Source organism: Silene latifolia, chromosome 2 (assembly GCF_048544455.1).
Source record: "Silene latifolia isolate original U9 population chromosome 2, ASM4854445v1, whole genome shotgun sequence".
In the NCBI taxonomy this organism is placed as follows: Eukaryota; Viridiplantae; Streptophyta; class Magnoliopsida; order Caryophyllales; family Caryophyllaceae; genus Silene; species Silene latifolia.
Window position 1 is genome coordinate 168,099,831 of NC_133527.1, and position 19,267 is coordinate 168,119,097.

At 43.3% G+C, this 19,267-nt stretch overlaps 1 long non-coding RNA gene across 1 annotated transcript; it reads left to right on the forward strand.

The window, feature by feature from the left end:
• Positions 1–366: 366 nt before the first annotated feature.
• LOC141631034 (uncharacterized) lies at positions 367–2,769 on the forward strand. Its single transcript, XR_012537579.1, has 6 exons — positions 367–446; positions 587–679; positions 773–917; positions 2,006–2,095; positions 2,394–2,441; positions 2,570–2,769. It is a non-coding gene; the product is annotated as an uncharacterized LOC141631034 (long non-coding RNA).
• The last annotated feature ends 16,498 nt before the right edge of the window (positions 2,770–19,267 follow it).

Below are 19,267 nucleotides of genomic sequence, written 5' to 3' on the forward strand. Positions count from 1 at the left end.
ACTAAGCCATGGCTACATTGGAGATTCATGTTTCAGAGTTCCAAGATTATTGAACTAATGGAAAAAAATAGATGTGAAGCTTATTGCAGTAACCGCCACTGTAAAGATAATAGCTTAGCTTTGTTGATTTTGTATGAATCGAGCCACCTAATTGTCCTCTCTCAAATATTAGCTCTTTATTTATGGTAGTTTAAGTCCCTTTATTTTCTTAGCAATTTCTTACCGACAGACATGCTGCTACGTAAATTGAACAATTCCAGAAAAATGGAGTACCTATTTTGGTTTCGGGTTTTCAGGAATATTTAGTTCAACTTCTTTCAATATAATCTGAGTGCTCTCTATTTTCCACTGTCATGACCACTGTGCAGGATGCTGATTGCAACTCATTAACATGCAATATTCCATCAAGCAAGCTTCTGAAGTTAGATAACTTAACTTCTGATAGTGTAAGTTGTTATCAGTCAATAAGTTCAAGGATCTTTTTGCTAGCAATGATTCAATATGGTGCTAGACTTCTTTGACTGTTCATAACAGATTAGAACCTCGCTTACAGATCTTGATCATTTAACCTATTTATGATCTGCAGCAAACTTGTGTTCTTGAGTTTGATGGTGCTTCAAAAGGAAACCCCTGACCGGCTTGTGTTGGAGCTATGCTTCGAACTCTCAATGGAAATGTGGTATGAAGTTGCTTCCTATAATTTATAAGTTTAGCTCTCGTATGCACCATATTTTTTAGTTTCTTTAATTTCTCACGAAAGATGCTTATGTAGATTTGTAAAATACGTCAAGGCTTAGGAACAGCTACCAACAATGTTGTTAACTATCAAGCTTTCATTTTGGGTTTAAAGAGAGCTCTTGAGATGGATTATACAAATATTCGAGCAAAGGGTGATAAACAAGCTTGTCTGCATGCAGGTTCACTCTTCTGTCTTTTTTCAATTGCATCGCTCAATGATCAGTGTTTCCCTCCTATCTAATTTTTCATGTGGAAGTTGCATTATGTGATGCTTGAAAGGATTCAAAATTGCATAAATTTCTAAAAGGCATATCAGTTCTTTTCATCAAGTGTCCAGATCAATGGCTGAAATAAGGATTGCTACCCCGAAAAGAACCGATTATGTTTCCAACTATAATGAAATTTGTATATGTCAATTATTAAACCCCTTGAGTGTGAGATGTGGAACAAATGGTTGTTGTTCTTTTACCATTTTGTTAAATGGTGTAAGACTGAGAGATACAACACGAAGATATGAAGTATAAAAATGGTTATTCCAGTTTCATTTTGTTGAAAAGTGACATTGGGTTTTTTGAAAACAATTTTTATTATTGTCTTGGTTAATATTACCGTACACTGGCTGATCTTGGTTAATATGATTGAGGTGTTGAGTAGCAAACTGGACCAATTACGCCTAGTTAATATTCAAAATCAAACTGCTGTGCAATCAAACTCACTGATAGACTGAGATTAGCTCTTGGTTTCATAAGTTCAGTTTGGTCTCTTCTAGTACATTTATTTTCGTTTTGACATATTTTGCAGATGTAATGTTTGCTACTTAAATCAGCAGATGTAATGTTTGCTACTTAAATCTTAGTTTTGTATAAGTTTTGTAGGGTATATCAAGGACTTCTAAGTTAGTGATGTTATGTTACTTATAATTGCATTTGGTTTACACAAGGTTAAAGCTGTCACCTTTTTATCTCATGCGTTTATCATTTTTTCTAAAGATCAGGTTTAAGATAATTAAACTACCATTCTATAATGCTCAATGTGTATAGTGTGATTCACAAGGTTAAAGCTGGCACCTTAAGTTGTTGATCAGTTTTAATCTTATTGTCCAGAACTTGGCTCACAAGTACATTTGTATAGAATATTGACTTGGCTATTTCACCTGGCACTACTCCGCCTTATACTCATTCCACATGCTGCTATACTTTTATTGGCACTTTTATTGGCATTGCATACCTCAGGTCATGACAATAGTTCTTTTTTCTTGTTATTGCAGATTTTATAAATCTTTTTTCTTAAAAATGAAGTGTGTAACAAAGATAATATAGAGACAATTGCATCAGAGCATTTACTTGAGGCCTAGCAGGTGAGTATCGACAGCATTAAGCTATTCTCTTGACAATAGTTCTAGTGTTTTGACCTCATCTGAACTCTTGGAATATCTTGTCTTCAAAGAAAGTTTGTATTAAGAGATTTTATTTGTTCTCCTTTTAAAGACCCAGGTTAATAAGATCTCAATTTATAATTACATATGTAAAGATAACTAACTATTCAAATGAGTTAAAATAAAATAACAGCTTATCTATTTGTGATTTTCACAGCACAATGGTATCGTAAGATATATATGTTTCTCAATAGTAATTTGTAGTATTGTACTTATGCAGGCTCAAATAAACATTGATTTGTTTTCATCAGAGGACGACATAGTAAAGGTAGCTTGATCTATTGTCTCGAACTGTTTGAATTTTTATGTATAGATATTGTTCGTATAGAATGTCTATGTGTAGATATTGTTCGTATTTTCTAAGTGTGGCCTAATAATCCTTGTTCTTGTATGTAGTGTATTTCAGGTTCGCAAATGACAATTGAACAAATGAACGAGGTTCGAGAGCTTTGGTCGCTTTATTGTGGAAAGAACGTCTAGAGTATGTATGATTTAGATTTCTAGAAATTGTAATTGAAAATACACATTTTGCGTCGTAGAAGCTTGTAGTGTACATTTTAAATTATTTTGAATGGACGGAATTGTATACGCTATGATATTTTTTTGGTATAATAAATATGTAGTGTTTAAAATTGTTGGAAGGAATGAGATGCAGGGTTGTTATTTTTATATTGATTCATTTTGCAGGCCCCTAACAGTGTAAAAATTCACAAATAGCTTAAGAGTAAATCGTCATTCTAAATCATACTACATCAGTTTCATACATCAGTTTCAGACAAAACGATGCAAAATGCCATTTACATTACATCAGTTTCAAACAAAAACCAATGTAATTGAGACACTATTAACATCGCTTTTCGCCTATAACCGATGTTAATAATATACTATTTACATCGGTTTTAGACCAAAACTGATGTAATTGAGACACTATTAACATCGCTTTTCACCTATAACCGATGTTAATAATATACTATTTACATCGGTTTTAGCCCAAAACCGATGTAATTGAAACACTAGTAACATCGCTTTTACCCATAATCGATGTTAATTTTATACTATTTACATCGGTTCTGAAACCGATGTTTATCTAAAAATACTAAATACGTCGCCCCCAGAAACATCTCCACAAAAGCGATGTAAATAAGGTAAAATAACCGATGTCAATGAGACTTTTTCTACTAGTGAGCTACACCTACCTCAGGAAGAAAATCAATTTGCAGATGCTCTTGGAAAACTTGCATCTTTGATTAATATGCCAGATGACATGGTGGAAATGCCTTTATGCATGAAACGACGATCAGAGCCAGCTTATGTCCACCAAATCACCGACGAAGAGGAAATCGCAGAGGAACCTTGGTTCCAAGCAATCCTAAATTTCAAGCTCAACGGTACCTATCCACCAGATATGGACAAAAGGGGACAACGTGTTATACGCCTACTAGCTTCCCAATACGTTCTCATGCAAGGAGAGTTATACAAAAGAACACCTCTTGGTGTACTGTAATCCTATGTTGCCTTGATCATTCACAGGCACGAAAAGTGATGGAAGAAGTCCATGATGGAGAATGCGGTCCTCACATGAGTGGGCCCATGATGGCAAAGAAAATCACACGTTTGGGGTATTATTGACCACAATGGAATCCGATTGCATCAAATACGTAAGACATTGCCATAACTGCCAAATCTTCGGGAATGTACAGCATGTCCCTCCTTCATTACTTTATACAATGACATCTCCTTGGCCATTTTCTGCCTGGGGAATTGACATAATCGGGAAGATAACCCCAGCCGGAACAGGAGGTCACTGTTTCATCCTAATGGCAATTGACTATTTCACCAAATGGGTAGAAGCGGCCTCATACGCTAGTCTCACGGCTAAAAAACGTAGCAAAGTTCATACAAAACAACATCATCTGTCGATACGGTTGCCCACATGAGATCATTAGTGATAATGGATCGCACTTTCAAGCTGAGACTGAGCAATTGCTATCCAAGTACAAAATTAGGCATCACCACTCTTCGCCATATAGCCCACAGACTAATGGCGCGGTAGAGGCGGCAAACAAGAACGTTGTCACAATTCTCAAGAAAATGATTGACAACTATCGAGATTGGCTAAGCAAGATACCCTTTGCCTTGTGGGGATATCGCACATCTGTTAGGACGCCCACTGGGGCCACCCCTTTCTATTTGACCTACGGCATGGAAGCTGTACAGCCAGTTGAGTTAGAAATACCATCATTGCGTATCTTACTCGAAAGTCAAATCCCGGAAGCCGATTGGAAGAGGGATAGATATGAAGAACTCATCCTCCTGGATGAACGTAGGCTACGTGCCTTACATAATGTCCAAACATATCAAGCATGTATCAAGCGAGCCTTCAACAAAAGGGTCAAGCCAAGGAACAACAAGGAAGGAGACTTAGTACTCAAGTCGGTTAGAGCTCTTTTACCTATCGATCCACAAGGAAAATTCAAACCTAATTGGGCTGGGCCATTTCTAGTCAAGTCCATACTTCCAGGGGGTGCGGTTAGAATCACAGACCTAGATGGGAATGAATTTGCCAACCCGACAAACCTTGACCAACTAAAGCGGTATTATGCCTAGAATAGGAACAAAAAACGCGCCTCGCGTAACCTCACGTGTCGCTCTTGTGGCACTAAGTGAACGGCCCCTGGCCAAGCCGAAATAAGCTAATGTCACTCGGCTCTTGCATTTTGACAACTTGTCATCCTCATATCATCAAATAAACTAAATTTGCACCTTAAGAGTAAGTAAAAAAGCTCATGCTTATCTTCTAAGTTCATTACAAGCTCTTGCTTAGAACAATTATTCTTTTACATTTACTCGAACTACGCGCAAGGGTTTGATTTCATTTTTTTAATGAATACGTAGGCAATCCTTCACAGGATACAACCCACTAATTTCAAAATGTAAATAGAAGGACATTTGCAATCGCATTTGGAATTCGACAAGAATAATAAATAGAAAATCACAACGGTTTCATAACCAATTAACCTCTTTTATTTCATTCATTTTCTAATAATAGTAATACTTTACATAATAATAATGACAAATAAAAATATAAAAATAGGCTAGGATTCTAAAAACCCCACCTTCTTATTACAATAATAATAATAATAAATAATAAAAAAGACTTCGGCTATTCCTCCATTTTCCCTTTGCCCTTGTCATTCTTATCATACTTCTTGTCACGACCTCGAGCCGGACGCTCTTGCGCCACTTCGGACCTAATCACCAAAGGTCTTTCTCGCGGTCTAGACTTCCCATTCTTGACAATCACCTTGTCCACGACAGGAGAGATCTTCGGTTTCTTCGAAGGATGAACAACTCGAAACCCGGCTTCTTCCTCTCCCTCAGTCAGATGTTTCTCTTTCTCCTTTTCCACCTCGCGCACCTTGTAGTCAACGGGCTCGCGCTTCCTCAATCTCTCGCGCTCCTCCGGAGTAGTAGCTTTCCTCCATCGCAGATAGGAGTCCGACACCCACAAAGCACTAGCGGAAGAGTTCAAGAACCATGCGTTTCTTTGAGCCCATTTCGTGTCCCACTCCCTTCGACTCTCAGTAGTAAGCGCCACGGCACTCTGCGGGACAGGGTCAAGCTTCGGGATTGTCTGCTTCATTCCAACCTGTCTCATCAGCCTCTCCGGGAAGATGCATACCATGAATTCCAAGCCAGGAATGCGCACAGATCGAGTAGGATCCAAGGAAGATACTCCAGTAATAGAGTTGAGATGCCACCATGGCACAACCCACCTGATCAAGGGGCCATCATCACTCTTCAATTTATTCTCCCAATAATTGCAAACTCGAGTGAAGTCCACCATGTAAAGCCTGGTCCTCATTGTAATCGAACGAGCATGATAAGAAGGAACATGAACTGGGGGCTCGATCAATCGAAGACGCTCCATAAGCCAGACCTACCAAAAGCGGGTATTAGAACGAAAACAAAAAGAAGAAGAACGAAAAAAAAAACGAAAAAAAAAAAGATAAAAAAAGAGAAAAGAGAAAAGAGGAAAAAAAAAAGCGTTCTTTTACCTGCAAAATAATGGGACTTACCAAATACGGTAGGTCGCGATTGGCTTTCCTGTTATCCAAACCCAATAAGATCTCTCCTAATCATAAACAGGCTGGGCTCCTGCGCAGCTCCATTTGCTCAACTAGGCCCAGATGACGGGGATCACCTCTCAAGTCTTCATCAACATGCCCTTGAAGGACATATACATGCAACAAGCAAAATCTGAATGCCCTTCGCCTAGCAACATAAGAAATGGTGGGGTCGGCCCTGTTAATGAATCGGTCAATAAAGTCCAACATTCGCACTCCTTTCGAAGTCACTAAACGGTCCACCTCAATTCTTGTCAACCCAAGCAAGTCTCTAAATTTGTTCTTATACCCTTGTGAAGTAGAGGGAATAGCAGGCAAGTGTTCTGGGTCTCACCCACCAATCGCAGCAATTTCTTCAGGAAATGGGCAAATGTCGCCTCCGGGGAAAGCAAAAACATGATAATTCGGGTCCCAATAATCGAGACAAGCATCTAGGAATGGTTTGACAACCTTGATAAGCTTCAAACTTAACAATGATCCAAGATTATAAGCGCCTGTGTCGTGTTTCTCCATGTTGGAAAATTCGTTGGTCCACTCTTTTAGACGAATCTCTAAAGTATTCATGGTGAATGATTATATTGAGAATTTTATGTAATAAGACGAAGAAAAGACGGACGAATTGTGTGAATAAAACCTCTATCGACGTCTCTATTTATACTAAAATTTGTTTCCTAAAATCCGCGAACGGGACGCTGGGAACAGCGCAAAGAAGACTGGGCCGCGCCTCTTCCTCAAAGAACGTTTTCGTCATTTTCCGCGTTGGATCTTTCCTAAATTCCTTGGAGAATAATTTTCTATTCCTACGGATTATTATTTTGGTAAATACGTCAAAATTGCCATAATTCGTGTTTCCTAATTCCGCGGGCACACATTTCGAGGCAACATCAGCATTTTCGTCATTTTAGCACACTTGTATATTTTCATTTTAGGAAATAATTTTTCATTTTAATGTAATTTATTTCAAAACTTATATATATTTCTTTTATTTTTTATTTACTTCTTTTTCTAAACATTTCATTTCTAACTTATAGGTTTATATTTTTTTCATTTTTTTGGGGGGTAACCCTCCCTACCGTCCGGTCATTTCCGACAATTTTTTTTGCATTTTTGGCATTTTTTGCATTTTTTGCACTCTTGAGTCATTCGTTTTGCGCTAATTTAGGGCATATGTATATACAAATGTATGTTCTACGTGATTTCTATGTAAATTTCGGCAGCGTGACGGCATAAACCGTCATCTACCAAACCTGTTCAAAGCTAACCTGCAGGTACAAGAACGCAACCCAGCAGCAAAGGCACTCAGGCCATCATATACAACCAAAAAAGGGAAATGTACACCAAACTGGGGGCCTGAGCCCCAAGCAAAATCCAAAATGTCCAAAATGTAGGTCCTAAAATGTACAAATGTGCAAGATACAGCCAACAACAAACGACAACAAGACAAAACTACTGCTGGTCGCCCTCTAGCTCCGCAACCCTCGCCTCGAGAACAGCAACCTCGGCGTCACGAACCTCAAGCTCCCTCAACAAGCGAGCTGTCTCCTCCCGAGACTGGGCCATCTCTCGCTCCAGCTCACGCTCCCTCTGCAAACAACGAAATTGGCTCATGTCAATCATTTCAAGCGATTATGAGAAAAGTTGGAAAATTAAAAAAGTAGACGAAAGGTTCATACCTGACGACCTCGACTGCCGACAAGTGCGTCGATGGCAGTAGCTCGCAGCCGGTTGGCTACCCTCCATAACGCCACAAACCGAGACGGTGCAACCTGCATTTTCAAAAAGAAGTTCTCAATAATTAGGATAAGTTCAATCAAATGTGTTCTTACACAAAAACCATGAAAATTAGAGGCTCACCCTCCGAATCAGATGCTGCCAATCGTCCAGGCCAGCATCCGTCACAGCCACGTCAAAGTCACGCAGCTCGGAGAGCGTCGTCCTCCCAGTCGCGTTAGTGTACTCGAGGGTCTCGGGGTACTCTGGGGGCTCGATGCCCGCCGCCTCAACCTCCTGCAAAGTCAAATGTTTCTCATTAGTCGATGATCTTTCATCGTATCCTCAAAATCAACAAAATAAAGGAGAGTAAGATGCTCACCACAACCGGCCAGTACGACAACCTCCCGTAAAGAAACGCCGAGTAGTCCTCGCCAGGAAGAAGGAGGGCGTCACCACCAACGCCAGCCAAGTCAGCCTCCCTCTTAGCCTCCGAAGACTCCCTGAACATCATCCTAGGAGGATCGATGGGAACCGTCAGAACATCCCGAGAGCACTGACGAGCCAAGCGCTCGCCCAAGTACCACACAGGACCCATCGACGTCCTCAACAGCAGCCGGCTCGAGCTCCTAGGTCGAAGGACCTCAGCCACAAAAGGAGGAGCGCCTGCGTACTCCGCCCAAGGCCTGGGCACCCACTGGAAAAGACAAACAAGGAATCATTCTTATGATCGGTTGAAAAGTAATGAAGAATCAAAGCGAATATAAGTGAGATGCTCACGCTGTCCAGCTGAAGAGCGTTCACGTCCCGCCGGTAGACACCGTGAGAGGAACGCTTGCTCCTCTTGGGACACATCACCCAATCCCTCACAACGGGATATGCCTTCTCCAACGGCTCCGTCCTCCTGGGCGAGAGGCTCGAAAAGTAGGAGTACACCCACGCCTGTGAAGCAAGATAGTCAATAATGATCTTTCGTAATTCGACAAGGAGAAGAAGTGATTTTAGTCTAAATGAAGGTTCATACCTCCAACAGTAGTCCAGGGCCGACAGCACCTGGAGAAGTCCCCTTCTCCATCAACTCTGGACGAACCATGGCCCCCATGAAGCGTATGAGGACCGCAAAACCAGCAGTGACCCAGTCCCAACGTCCTAGGGAGCTCAGGTCAGAAAGAAAGGGAAGGAGCTTCGTCGACAACCTCTCTCCCTTGTCTCCGAGGTTGATCGAAGACAGAAACCACCAAAGCCACAAACGGGCCCTCTGCTCAGCTGTACAGGGAGGAGGGGCCGTCTCTATCCCAGCAATCACCACCCGCGACGGGGTATTCCCCGCAAAGTAGTCTCGGACGTAAGAACAAGGCACCAAACCTGGCACTGTAACAGCCTTCGGCGCTAAGTTCCAGCCGATCAACCTCCTAGCCTCGGCCGAGTCCACCCTCATGGCAGTCTCCGGCCACTCCATCACCTCGATCCCACACGGCAGACCAGAAATCATGTCGTAGTCCTCCAACGTGACTCCCACCTCACCAAAAGGCATGTGAAACGTGGAAGTCATATCCCAGAATCGGTCCAAGAAAGCGCGGACCAGGCTAAGGTTAGCCCGCAGCTTCCTCTTCGCGATATCCCTCCAAGCCTGCACCAGCGCGCCAAACGCTCCCCGCTCGATCATGGCGCGCTCCTCCGCCGACAGCCTCTCGTAGCACTCTATCGCCGTCGTGTAGCCCGAGAACGATCTGATGTTCCCGGCCTCCTATTGTGATTTAAAACAAAGCTATCTTTAGTTTGAATGAAATTGGAAGAGATATGAGCAAATGAAATGAAAAGAAGGTGAGTGGTGGGTAATGAATTCAAGATTACCAAGCTCTTCACCGTCCTATAGGACAGGTGACCCTCCGCAGCCCAAAGCAAGTGCCTGATGTCCCAGGTCTCAGCCCACGCAGGTGCTCCCCTCAGCTGACGACCGCCTCGGGGCCTCCTCCTCCTCGGCAGCCTCCTCCTCCTGGACCTCGTCCTCAGCAACCATCACCGCAGCGGTGAAAGCCTCCTCCAAAGCCTCCTCGACAGCACGAGAAGGGTCAACAGCAGTGTCTATATCCATGGGAGCTCTCCCAGATGTAGAAGCCTCGTCACCTGCAACGTTAAAGTAATTTTAGGCCGCGTCAAGTGACGACAAGCCTTGATTAGGGGATTTTCGAGCTTTCGGAAGCTCTGAAATCACTCTTTTCTCGCCATGTTTTGCCATATTCCCACAAACCCGATCGCTCATGTGGTAATTTGGGTCAAGTCAAGCCTAAGTGAAGCCTGGTCATGGTTTCGAGTCGAAATTTCGGCAGCATTTCGTTATAACGGCGATTATACCCTAGAAAAGTGTCCTGAAAAAGCCGTCACAAACCAAAATTCCAAGATGGTAGGAAGCTTACCCATTATCCAAGGATTCCAAATATCAAGTTTCATCGCAAATGGGCAATCCTAAGGCCATTTTCGAAGCAATTTACGGTTTAGCTGTGAAACCGTCTCAATTTCACTCAAATGCTCAAAACTCAACGAAAATTCGAAACAAATACATGGTTATGTTCCTTATATTACCAATTATCCATTTCTAATATCAATTTTACAAGGCAAATCCATTTGGGGGAAAAGCCCCAAATTTTCGAATTAATTGGGTTAAAAACCCTAATCTTTTCGATCCAAATTAAGCAAAATGCGGAAGATTAATGCAAGAATGAGACACATACCTCGATTAGTCATGACGGATGCAAGTTTTTGGATCAAATTTTGGCGGAAATGGTTAAGATTTGAGAGAGAAATTGATAATTTATGTTTCGAAATAATGAAATGAAATCCCCTGTTTTATCGCGTTTTTACGCAGCAAAGACACACTCAGGAACAGACGCAGCAGGCGCTGCGCCTCTTCCAAGAGACGCAGATCTTGCTGCGCCTCTTCCTCAGCTTCCCTTCATACGCATTTTCAAAAATTCGTTAAGAGTTCGTTATTTGTGGGCCCATCTTTGGTGCGCCTCTTCCTCGATGCCATTTTATCTTTTTGGTCCGTTTGACGATCATTCTTCGCCCGGATCCGCATTTCTGAGCCAGCTACAGACTTTTATACATTAGTTATCGCTTCCAAGACCTTGCTTGTCACAACGAGCAGGTATTCCTTCACAGGTGTTTCGACACGCCTTCATTATATTCCCCCAGCTAGAGTAAGCGGATAGACAATCCCTCTCGAGACATGGAGATAAGTTCCCAATTATGTTCCCAGTGAGAGTAAGCGGATAGACAATCCCTCTCGAGACATGGAGATACGTTCCTGACAAGGTTTCCCAATGAGAGTTCACCACATACAATCGTCCCTCCTCAAGTTCCTTCGAAGTTTGTTTGAAGACGACCCAAGCAGATTTCTCCCAGCAGTTCCCGCCTGTGTCCTGCTACTCACAATATTTCTTATTTTCCCCGCGGAGTGCGATAAAGGTGTCGTTCTCCGGAAGTTCCCATACCAGCCGTCCTTTTAGGTTCATACACCTAGCTCTTTAGGTTCCCAAACTCCCTAGATTTTATATACTTATACCCTTTAGGATCTTATTCCTTTAGGATTACCTTTTCCCTTTAGGATCACATCCTTTAGGATCATCTTTTCTTAGAGTTCTTACGCTCGAGCCTTAGTTATCCCTTAGTTGAACTTATATTTGGCCTCCTTCCCGTCGATGCTTTCCTTTAAGGCCCCACACCCTTAGCACAATCCATTACATATCTTTTAGGTCTTACCCTTAGCTCCTATGCACCTCCGGAAGCATCTCGAGAAGAAGTCTCAGGTATGGTTTCTTCTTATGACAGACTCTAAAATGTTCCCGACGACAGGTCATTGGCTCAGACCCCTTGAGTCGCCTCGCGTCTCCATAGTCATCAGGTTGTAATCTTCGATTGACCTGATGGCTATACTTTGAATTTCGCCTTGTCCAAGCCTCAGTCAAAGTGGGGGCTCTATAGATACCTCATTTCTGCACCTCCCGCAAACCATGGTTACCGAATTCCATCGGTGCCCTACGAATCGCGAACTGTTAAAAGCGAATTCTATTATGTTGCTTACTAAAAATACATATAACACACATTCAGTAAGAGCGAATCGCGAATTGGTAAGGACGTATTCATAGCAAATTCGGTAACCATGCCGCAAACCACCCGGTGATGATTGGGCCGCATGTTTGGTACACGGAACGATTTGTGACAGTTCGTAAGTTTATCGTCAAGTGATTGCTCAAACACTGATGTCTACCTCTTAGTTGTCATCTACGCGCCGATACGGTCGTTTTGACAGTAATTAGAGTATATTTGGAGTCCGGGCCTAAAACCGTCTTCATTTTCTGATAACTGCTAAATCCCGAGTCAGAATGTTCTGGAATGTTCCGGATATTTCTATTCCATATTTTATAAATATTTCACAATCTTTTAATCTTTGGTAAACAATTTCCCGTAATATTCATACAAAATATTAAGGAAAATAGAATTAATCCGTTATTCCATAAATTAAACACGGAAATCTTTCTTCCGCAGGAGGAAACCACCTGGGAACAGACGCAGCAGGTGTTGTGCCTCTTCCAAAGGACGCAGTGCCTGCTGCGCCTCTTCCCAGGTCCTTTTCTGCGTGTTTTTCGTATCTTTTTCATATCTTTTCGAGATTCACTTCCAAAGTTTCTCTGAAAACCCTATTCCTCCGTGTGATTAGTATAAATAGGAGCCTTCGCTCCTCATATTTCTCACGCGAGTGTCCGACCTTCTCTTCTCCCTTTGCATTCTAAGTCCACGTTCTTACTTATTGGCGTCTACGTGCTTGAACATTCGACCACGTAAGCTCGGATCCTTCTGAGTATCAGCCTCGTTTGGATGACCGACCAATTTGACCAACTCCACAATCAATCAACTTAATTAATCTTAATCGTTCTCCTCTTACGAGGGCACTTTCATATTTGCATTATAGTTCGAGTCGAGCATCACTAATCATAAACTTAGTTCATCTCGTTTCGTCAAACATGTAAGTCTGAGGGTATAAATCCTTCTTTATTTATTGTTCTTTACTTTTTGTATCACTAATGTAAGATTTATGTCGAAAATATTTATTAAAACCGATTTATGAAACCTCATTTTAAACCCTTTTTACGGATTACCAGAAGATAACCGTCGAGAAAGGACGCAACAACTGCTGCGCCTCTTCGAAGGAGCGCAGTGCCTGCTGCGCCTCTTCGTGAGGCTGCCGCAGTTCCTGCTTCCTTTCTTCTTCCTTCGTCCTCTGTAAATTCGTTTGCTTTTATTTGTTTTCGTCAATTCTTTGATGTAATAGTGTAATCATCTCACATGTACATTGTTTATCATCATTAGTATATAATTAATCATTAAATACGACCTTAAATCCCTTATAATCCAATATTTGCGGGTTTTCGTCATTAAAATCAATCCGGGTTGTAGAAATTCGATTCATTCATATTGAGTTTCTGGAATTCGATCTTTGATATATTCTCACATGTTTGTTGTCATATTCATCATTAGTCCGTCATTAATTCATCATGTTTAACCTAATTAGCTTGTTTTAATTCATTAATCAATCTTTCAATCATGTAAATAATTCATCCTAATTCCGTCTCATCCATGTTTATTGCTTTTATGACTCATTCACATGTAATTAATGTATTAAATCACTTTCATCCGAGTAAATATATTAATCAATCCTTAAAATTCACCAATTAATATTAACAACATGCAGTTCCGGCTTCACAGCCAGAACTCACCCTTGGAACAGACGCAGCGTCTGCTGCGCCTCTTCCAAAATGCTGTGCCTCTTCCAGGTTGATTTCTGCCTCTGAACCTCCGTTCTGCCTTGACCTAGTTTAATTAGTTCACGTATAATTAACTATTATCCGTACTATCGCTTAATTCCTGTTCGTTAATTCATTCCTTTATTCTTTTTCTCAAATTATCCGTTTTAAAGGTATTTTCGACATAAATCGCCAAACCCGTTGTAATTATTGTAATATTTTTCTTTATTGTATTTTTCATTGTACTTTTTATCATTTGTATGTTTTCACATGTAATTGAACCTTAAACCCCGATTCGACCTAATTGCATGTTAAATTAATTGTTCACCGACTTAGTCTAATCTTCACATGCTAGGATCAAAACTTGGATGTTGCATTGCATGCATATAAATTGACGATATATCGAGTATAGACAACTTCCCTAATCATTAGTAGAGGCCGCTATCGAGGCGGGCGGGATTAGGTGTTCGATCAAAAGAGCTTCCAAATACGTACCCTCACCCCTTACTCCAGATCTCTGTGAACATCCGTGTTCATTGGCATCCACGAGAGTCATTCTAGACATAGAATGCTAAGGGTAACGAGTTCTTGGTGTTCATGTCTCTACTTTGTGTCTTGACATGACACGAGGTATTCGAACGGTTCCAATTTCCCATAAAAATTGGTGGCGACTCCACAAATGCAAACGCTTGTTTCCCAAGCGCCCCCGTGGCCCATGTCCACAGAAGGATTCCTACTCCGAAGCCTCTCAGATTAGATGCGCCATCGAAGTATAGGTCCCATGCGTCGGAGTCGGCACAAAGGATGTCTTCGTCAGGAAGTGACCATGTGTCGGTCGCTGGATCCTCGTTGACGGGATTTCCTGCCAGGAAATCGGCGACTGCCCTTTCCTTGATAACCTTGAGGGGTAAAAACTTGAGATCAAACTCGGGCAACATAAGCGTCCATCTAGACAGCCTTCCGTTTAGTACGGGTTTCTCGAAGATGTATTTGACCGGGTTTATCTTGGAATAGATGTGGACCGTATAGCTGAGCATGTAATGCCACAGCTTCTTTGTTGACCATACTAGGGCAAGGCATGTCTTTTCCAGTTGGGTGTACCTTATCTCGTACTCAAATAACTTTTTTCTGATGTAGTAGATGGCTCGTTCTTCACCGTCGACTGTTTATGCTAGCATTGCTCCCATGGCTGTGTCCGTGACAGACAGGTATAGGGATAAGGGAATCCCTTGTTAAGGTGGCATGAGGACAGGAGGTTTGGATAGGATTTCCTTTATCCTATCGAAGGCCTTTTGACAGTCGTCGTCCCAATCGGTGTGATCGGAGGCGCGAAGCTTCTTGAAGATTGGTTCACAAATCATGGTGAGCTTGGCTATGAAGCGGCTGATGTATTGAACCTGACCGGGAAATCCCTGAATCTCTTTCTCGTTCTTACGCCGTGGCATTTGTTGAAGGGCCTTGATTTTGGTTGGATCAATCTCAATGCCTCTCTTGCTGACGACATGTCCCAAGAGTTTTCCGGAGGTCACCCCGAATGCACATTTCTGAGGATTTAGTCTCATGTTGTATTTCCGTAGATGAGCGAAGAACTTCCGAAGGGCGTTGATGTGGCCGTCCCGTTCTTTTGATTTGACGATCATGTCATCGACATATACCTCTACCTCCTTGTGCATCATGTCATGTAGGAAAGTGGTAGCGGTTCTTTGATAGGTTGCCCCGGCATTGATGAGGCCGAAAGGCATGACCGTGTAGCAATATGTACCCCACTGTGTAGTGAAAGCAGTCTTGTGCATGTCTTCCTCAGCCATTTTGATCTAGTTGTACCCAGCATACCCGTCCATGAATGATAGGAGAGCAAGCTCGGCGGTATTATCCACCAGAATGTCAACATGTGGCAAAGGGAAGTCGTCCTTTAGACTCGCCTTGTTCATATCCCTGAAGTCGACGCAAACCCGAATCCTCCCGTCTTTCATCGGTATAGGAACAATGTTGGCCACCCAGTCAGAGTACTCAGACACTTTGATGAACCCGGCCTTGAACTCTTTATCCACTTCTTCTTTGATTTTCAAGGCCCATTCGGGACGCATCCGGCGCAGTTTTTGCTTCACGGGTTTAGCTCCGGGTTTGATGGGTATCCGGCGCTCTGCAATTTCCCTATTAATTCCAGGCATATCTTTGTATGACCAGGCAAATACGTCCTTGTATTCGTGGAGGAGGTCAATGAACTGTTGTCTTTCCGAGAGGTCAAGGGTTGTCCCTATCCTAAGTTCTTGAGGTGTGTTGTCGGTTCCTACGTTAATAGGTTCATTCTCCTCAATGATAGGGGTTCTGGTTTCCCGTTTGTCAAGTTCTTTGGCTAGGTGAGGTGGGTAGTCACTCAAGTCAACTTCCTCATAGTCATTCAGAATTGCATTGTAGTTAAATTGAGACGAGTCATAAGCAAACTTAGCGTTCATTAAGTTGACACGAGAGAAAAGATCGGAGAGGACAGACATCTCATGGTCAGTCAGAGGCAAAACAGCAGAGGAGGTGGCCCCTGGAACAGGCTCCAGGTTGTCACCTTCCATGGGAGTGGGGATGACCCTAGTAGACTCAGCCTCTGAAGCAGCCACAAGCTTGTGATAAAACAGCGGGAAGGGGACCTTGACTGGGACATTAGGAGTGTTAGGAGCTAAGACAAACTCTGACTCTGACTCAGACTCACATTCTTCTTCACTTCCCTCTTTGAACATAGAGCCTTCTCCAGTTGTGATCTTGAGAATGCGGCCTTGGCGATCGGTCCACTTGACGGTTTTCCTCCAGCCCTGTGTAGCTTTCTCCGGGTCAGTGTCGGAGATCAAGGCGGTCGGGTCAAATTGGCTTTCCTTCAAAGCGATGTTGATGATGTCCTCATAGTCGAGGTGCTTGATGTTATCCTCTCCAAAGAGGAGAGTGACAGCTTGTCCGTCGAGGCATAGGGACGGCTTATACTCGGTTGATGCAGCTTCGGTATTGTTAGGGATGAAGTAGCAGTCCTGGAAGACTTCTACACCCGAGTGTCTGACCTTGGCAACAGAGTTATAGATCGGCTCACAAAAGCCATGGTAGAGCTCGGACTCTCCCTCGGGGACAAAGTATCCATTGAGGGTCAAATGATAGGGACGGAGGATAACTCCATGCTTCTTGCGCTTCTTAATTAGGAGGTTCATATCTTGGATGATAGGAGAGCATTCTCGGCGGTATTATCCACCAGAATGTCAACATGTGGCAAAGGGAAGTCATCTTTTAGACTCGCCTTGTTCAGATCCCTGAAGTCGACGCAAACCCGAATCCTCCCGTCTTTCATCAGTACAGGAACAATGTTGGCCACCCAGTCAGAGTACTCAGACACTTTGATGAACCCGGCCTTAAACTGTTTATCCACTTCTTCTTTGATTTTCAAGGCCCATTCGGGACGCATCCGGCGCAGTTTTTGCTTCATAGGTTTAGCTCCGGGTTTGAAGGGTATCCGGTGCTCTGCAATTTCCCTGTCAATTCCAGGCATATGTTTGTAGGACCAGGCGAATACGTCCTTGTATTCGTGGAGGAGGTCAATGAACTGTTGTCTTTCCGAGGGGTCAAGGGTTGTCCCTATCCTAAGTTCTTGAGGTGTGTTGTCGGTTCCTACGTTAATAGGTTCGGTCTCCTTAATGATGGGGGTTCTGGTTTCCCGTTTGTCAAGTTCTTTGGCTAGGTGAGGTGGGTAGTCACTCAAGTCAACTTCATCATAGTCATTCAGAATTGCATTGCAGTTAAATTGAGACGAGTCAGCGTTCATTAAGTTGACACGAGAGAAAAGATCGGAGAGGACAGACATCTCATGGTCAGTCAGAGGCGACACAGCAGAGGAGGTGGCCCCTGGAACAGGCTCCAGGTTGTCACCTTCCATGGGAATGGGGATGACTCTAGTAGACTCAGCCTCTGAAGCAGCCACAAGCTTGTGATAAAACAGCGGGAAGGGGACCTTGACTGGGACATTAGGAGTGTTAGGTGCTAAGACAAACTCTGACTCTGACTCAGATTCTTCTTCACTTCCCTCTTTGAACATAGGGCCTTCTCCAGTTGTGATCTTGAGAATGCGGCCTTGGCGATCGGTCCACTTGACGGTTTTCCTCCAGCCCTGTGTAGCTTTCTCCGGGTCAGTGTCGGAGATCAAGGCGGTCGGGTCAAATTGGCTTTCCTTCAGAGCGATGTTGATGATGTCCTCATAGTCGAGATGCTTGATGTTATCCTCTCCAAAGAGGAGAGTGACAGCTTGTCCGTCGAGGCATGGGGACGGCTTAGACTCGGTTGATGCAGCTTCGGTGTTGTTGGGGATGAAGTAGTAGTCCTGGAAGACTTCTACACCCGGGTGTCTGACCTTGGCCACAGAGTTATAGATCGGCTCAGGAAAGCCATGGTAGAGCTCGGACTCTCCCTCGGGCACAAATATCTATTGAGGGTCAAATGATAGGGACGGAGGATAACTCCATGCTTCTTAAGCTTCTTAATTAGGAGGTTCATCTCCTGGATGATAGGAGAGCATGCTCGGCGGTATTATCCACCAGAATGTCAACATGTGACAAAGGGAAGTCATCCTTTAGACTCGCCTTGTTCAGATCCCTGAAGTCGACGCAAACCCGAATCCTTCCGTCTTTCATCGGTACAGGAACAATGTTGGCCACCCAGTCAGAGTACTCAAACACTTTGATGAACCCGGCCTTAAACTGTTTATCCACTTCTTCTTTGATTTTCAAGGCCCATTCGGGACGCATCCGTCGCAGTTTTTGCTTCACGGGTTTAGCTCCGGGTTTGATGGGTATCCGGTGCTCTGCAATTTCCCTGTCAATTCCAGGCATATCTTTGTAGGACCAGGCGAATACGTCCTTGTATTCGTGGAGGAGGTCAATGAACTGTTGTCTTTCCGAGGGGTCAAGGGTTGTCCCTATCCTAAGTCTTGAGGTGTGTTGTCGGTTCCTACTTTAATAGGTTCGGTCTCCTCAATGATGGGGGTTCTGGTTTCCCGTTTGTCAAGTTCTTTGGCTAGGTGAGGCGGGTAGTCACTCAAGTCAACTTCCTCATAGTCATTCAGAATTGCATTGCAGTTAAATTGAGACGAGTCAGCGTTCATTAAGTTGACACGAGAGAAAAGATCGGAGAGGACAGACATCTCATGGTCAGTCAGAGGCGACACAGCAGAGGAGGTGGCCCCTGGAACAGGCTCCAGGTTGTCACCTTCCATGGGAATGGGGATGACTCTAGTAGACTCAGCCTCTGAAGCAGCCACAAGCTTGTGATAAAACAGCGGGAAGGGGACCTTGACTGGGACATTAGGAGTGTTAGGAGCTAAGACAAACTCTGACTCAGACTCAGACTCAGATTCTTCTTCACTTCCCTCTTTGAACATAGGGCCTTCTCCAGTTGTGATCTTGAGAATGCGGCCTTGGCGATCGGTC